We start from the raw sequence: 4969 nt of genomic DNA, 5'->3' as shown, positions 1-4969 counted from the left end.
TCCTTGGGTGGATTCCACAGTCCTGAGTGTACCCATGGCAACAAGAGAGGTGTAAGACCCACTGCTAAAACATAGCCGAGGGTCTCATTTGTGTGTGTCTGACTCTAAACATGAAAGAGAGCACTGTGAACATGGTATATGTGAGTTTGTGTTGTAAATCATAAAAATGAATTTTGAAGCAACCCACTGACCATATGAGAAACTTTGAGCCATCTTCTAATGTGTGTGTGTGTGTGTGTGTGTGTGTGTGTGTGCATGGTTGCGTGTCAGGGCTCCATGCATCAGTAGGTATAGTCAATCGTGTGTATGAACTGTATTTTTAGTTATAATGAACAAAAATCTGAACAAAAAAAAATGTCATGTCATGCTGGTTGCTGTACATAAGTATACAAATGTGCACAAACAAACAAGCATAAAACAAGCCTCCCACATGAACATACATAAATGTACATCCATAGAATTTAATCGGTAAATGCGGGCAATAAATTCTAATTCCTTCCGGCATGAAGTTTAATCACTTCAGCAACTTGAAAAAGCACAGTAAAGCTGCTCAGCATTACATGACAGCAGACAGGTTGTTCTGTATATAGGGGGAGGAGGAGAATCTGGTTTTAACAGCCCCTTTCTATGCTTATATATATTTTTTTTATTATATATTTTTTTTTTTTTTTTTTTTTTTCTCTTTAAGTCACATTACTTTATGGGGGAAGACCCTGGAGACTCTTCATCTCCTCCAAAATACAATATATAGACATCTCCTACAGCAATCAGACATATTGTATTGTCTCAGCTACAATGCGCACCTTACCTCACTGGTTCACCTCTTTTATACTATCAACTAGTTTGAAATTTCTATGTCTACATTCTTTGACAGTATGATGAATAGACCGAGGCGCACATTGTTTTCATAATCCTCTTAACTTGCAAGGGTCTCTATTAAAAGAAAATGTCTTAGATCAAGCCAAGTGATAGCACTGAAAACAAAATGTCAGCACTGAATAAACAACTTTATTTTTCAAAGAATCAAGTTATGCAACTTAATTGAAACAATTGTTCCATATGTATCTAGAGCAAAAACTGAAAGTAAAAAGTCCAAGTAATTCTTGCCATAGGAGTGTGTAGGTGAGAAGAGGACTGCATACTAGAGGAAAAAGATCATGCTGGAAAAGTCAAGTATCAGGGAAATGCACCAAATCAAAGTTTCCAGCTTCTATATCCACCGGTCTACAAGATGCATTCCCTCCTTCCTTCAGCTTAAAGTTAAAATAGCTTTATTAAAACGCTTACAGCTGCCAGTATTTGGTAGACCTTTTCTCCATCTTTGATTTGACGAAAAAAACAAAAGTTGTGAAGACACGATTAAACGGTAAAGATTTTGGACTATCATCTCTAGCGCGGTTACAAGCTCATGTGACGTTGCTGTGCTACGTGGTCACAAAAATTTAGCATTTTCAAGCATTTTTAAGCATTGCGGTTTAAAAACAAGTGAGTTTAAGACATTGAAATGCAATCAGCCGTGAAAGAGAACTCATTTTGCTATATGTGCGTACTGACTGAGAGACTGGGAGTTATTTTTGCCACTTTATAGACCTTCAACGGTTACATACTTGTATGTGTCAAAATGCCCATATCCTCGTAAACACAGTAATTTAAGTCGTAAGTGAAAGCAAACATTCATGTTAATCAAACATCAAAAGAGAGAAAATCTCTCACCGCTCTTGACTAAATCACTTTTGTAACTTTAACAAGAAGAAATATATATTTAATTTACACAGTGAAGAATATGTAGTGTTTTTATACATTTGATGACTGATGGTATAATGTGTGTAGCATTTCTTATTTATTTGTTCTACTGTAGTTTCTTGTAATTAGTTTCTTATTCTTATTTAATTGTTGACTGTTTAGTTGTCTTCAGTGAGCTTGATTTTTTTTTTTTTCACACTGGTGACTAGAATTATTAAATTTCTATAAGATTTTGGTCATATCGCCCACCTCTAGAAGACGCTACGAAAAGATTCTTGGATTCAAACGCATGACTACAATCTCATTGCACCAGCATAGCCTTCTTACTATATGTATATAGTATTGGCACCCTTGGTAAATACTGTAAAAGTTAAAAGGGCTGTGGAAAATGTTTTTGCTGTTCATCCTCTCGGTTTTTATAAATATTCACAAAGGTTTAGAATTAAAAAAAGAATAAAATAAATAAAAAATAATAATGGCAAGAAACATTGCAACTTTAACTGTTATGCTCAATATATAATTTGTAATAAAATGAAATAAAAACTGTTTAATTAGAAACAAATTGAAAACAGAAGCATTTTCTTTGTTAGCCTCAGTCTTGTGGACTCCACTGTATATCTGAGGTATGATTTGCAGTACCACCAAAGTTGTCTTAAATGAGTCCACTCTGTTCTATGAGCGCAGTTACTTTGTCATTTCTGCACTTATTACACTATAAGTGACGTAAGTCAGGGGACAAAATGTTCTTTGTGTAAGGAAACAAACATTTAGCTTACTTGACCTTATGTGCTTCAGTCCAGAGACCAAAAAACAGAAATATCCCCTAAGACAAACCACACACTACTGAGCCAACATTTGATCTGAGATCTCAAACACACAAAGGTGTGAGGTGTCATCCAACTCTGAATTAGATTCAGTTTTATCTGGCATGTGTAATACAGACCAAATACAGTCTGAGAAAGTGCAAACAAAATGACACAGCAGAAGACAGTATCAAAATGTAGGCATACGCTCAAAGAAAGATTATCTCTTTGAGGTTCTTTTAGATTCACAGAGCCAGTACGGGTAAAGTAACTGATTGGTTACTGAGCTGAGGAGGGTATTTAAAGGGTTTTAAAACTCACCACTGCTTCTCCACATCTGGCTTCCATAATAAAGCTCAACAGTAGTAGGCAAATACCTGCAAGAAATAGACAGAAAATAAATATCATAAGAAAATAATGCGAACAAACTGCAGGTTGGTACACATTTAAAGTAGATTTAAAGTAATCTGGAGTTGTATAACCCATACCAAAGCACCTCATAAAGGTTAGGTTTACTGTACAATGTCCCCCCTTAATCTGAAGAAAACAAACCTCCATTGCTAATTCAAAAATGTCACTTTAGAACTAGTAACGAAGGAACATTGAGCTGCTTCATTGAAATCTTTTTGTGTTACTGTATTAAAAGCTCACTGTAACATTAGTTTGAATGTCCGCTGAGGAAAATGATATTTTTTTGTACTATCCTTTCATCTGTTAAGGGTGATTTCCGATGACAGCGCTGCTCAGTGAATTTGTTGGCTGTCTTACAAAGTGTTGTTGAAAGTAAAAATAACTTGTTTACAACCCTGTTTCAGTCTCTGTCAATATAAAAGTCTTTACTGCTGTCTCACTCATAACAGTCTCTTGTCGCCATCTAATGGTGGAGCAATGTCACATCTCCGAAACGCTGAAGTAAATTTTCAAATAGATGTTATCTTCATTAACAAACCTCATATATGAAGCCTAACAAGTACATTCTTGACTAAAAAACTTTTAAAACTACATTCCGTGACACAAAAACAGTATTGTAACACCGTTCGTAGATCGGGAAGAAGGAAGCGGGAACCGGCGAACATTTAAACATAATTTAATAATAAAATGAACACACAACTGAAAATAGCGCGACAGCCCCTCACGGACGACTGCCGCGCATAAACAAAACCAAAACACAAAATAAAGTCCAGGCCTGGTCCTTTCTCGTCCTTCACTGTCGTCATTCCTCCTTTTATCCTTCCGGAGCTCCTCCAAGGGACTCGAGACCAGTGAGTAGCGCAGGTGTCGCTCATTATCATTAAATCCACCGGCCTCGCTCCGTTCCCACGGCTCTTGGCCCCGCCCCACTCGTCACATACCCCCATCGGCCCTCGCAGGCAGGGGGGTACTCCCGAGACTGTGCTCTACTCCCCCCCTCCCCCATCTGGGGGAGCCGATCACGGTGGCCGCGGCGTACCTGGGGGTAAGGACAGACAGACGAGGCGAGAGAAAAGGAGACGGAAGGATGAGGAGAGACAGAGACGAGAGAGGGAAGAGAGGAAAAAAAAATTCTTGTTCCGGTTCCCGGACACACTGCTGCTTGGTCCTCAACCAGCTGAGAGGCTCTCACTCGCGGTGCCATGCGATGGTACTGGACATCTTTGGTGGACGGCCCGACACTCCTCCGCCTCCTGGCGGACGGCGATTGCTCCTCCGGTCGAGGGCAGCCGGCAGCAAGTCCCCCGTTCCCTGCGAGTCCCCAAACATGGTGAACGGCAGCAGGCTCCGGCCTCCAGGCGAACGGTGCCGACTCCTCCGCTCCCTCTCGGACGGCAGCCACCCCTCCTCGACCCAGGAGCGCGGCAGCGAGCTCTCCGTCCCACCTCGTCTTTCATAGTTCCAGCACCACCACCTCGGGCAGCCACTGGCGGTCTCCGCTCCTTCATGCTGCCTGATCTCCTCAGCACCGCGACCCCCCTCAGCAGCGAGGGCTCTCTGACAGTGTGTCCCTCCTTCCTCCTGGGTTTCGGCACCAATGTAACACCGTTCATAGGTTGGGAAGAAGGAGGCGGGAACCGGCGAACATTTAAACAATTTAATAATAAAATAAACACACAACTGAAAATAGCGCAACAGCCCCTCACGGACGACTGCCGCGCACAAACAAAACCAAAACACAAAATAAAGTCCAGGCCTGGTCCTCTCTCGTCCTTCACTGTCGTCACTCCTCCTTTTATCCTTCCGGAGCTCCTCCGTGGGACTTGAGACCGGTGAGTGGCGCATGAGTGTTGCTCATTATCATTAACTCCACCGGCCTCGCTCCGTTCCCACCGCTCTCGGCCCCGCCCCACTCGTCACAAGTATTATTTTTTTTAATTATAGTGGATTTCAGTATCCGCTATGACACTCCCTGTGAGAAATACCACAAGTGGGGTAATACAAACGGTGAA

The sequence above is a fragment of the Sinocyclocheilus anshuiensis genome, unplaced genomic scaffold (assembly GCF_001515605.1).
Source record: "Sinocyclocheilus anshuiensis isolate Anshui unplaced genomic scaffold, SAMN03320099.WGS_v1.1 scaffold1661, whole genome shotgun sequence".
In the NCBI taxonomy this organism is placed as follows: Eukaryota; Metazoa; Chordata; class Actinopteri; order Cypriniformes; family Cyprinidae; genus Sinocyclocheilus; species Sinocyclocheilus anshuiensis.
This window is presented reverse-complemented; position numbering follows the sequence as displayed.